Here is a 421-nt window from a genome sequence, read left to right as displayed (position 1 = left end):
GGCCGGGCTGGCCGGGGGCCGGGCGGTGGCGGCTCCTCCCGCCGCTGCCGCCGGGCACTGCCAGCCCCCGCTCCCCCCGCAGCCCTCGGGCCGCCGCCTCCGCCGGGGGAAAGGGGGTTTTCTGCCCCCGGAACGGCAGCGGGCGGCGCTCGGCGGCCCTGCCAAGGCACGGTTAGTTTCCCCGGGTGGCTGGAGGGGTGGCTTTGGGGCTGGCACCGCTCGGGGACTGCCCCAACCCTGACATCGAAATGTCGGACCGTGATTACGGGCGTCCCGCGGAATTTTGTACGCGCAGGAATAACCACGCGGAATTAGATCAGTGCTTGTAACCTGCAGGACCCATGAATCGCAGAATCACAGGATGTTTTCGGGTTGGAAGGGACCCTAAAGATCATCTAGTTCCTACCTCCCTCTAGAGCAG

This window comes from Calidris pugnax, unplaced genomic scaffold, assembly GCF_001431845.1.
Source record: "Calidris pugnax isolate Ruff unplaced genomic scaffold, ASM143184v1 scaffold18, whole genome shotgun sequence".
NCBI lineage: Eukaryota > Metazoa > Chordata > Aves > Charadriiformes > Scolopacidae > Calidris > Calidris pugnax.
This window is presented reverse-complemented; position numbering follows the sequence as displayed.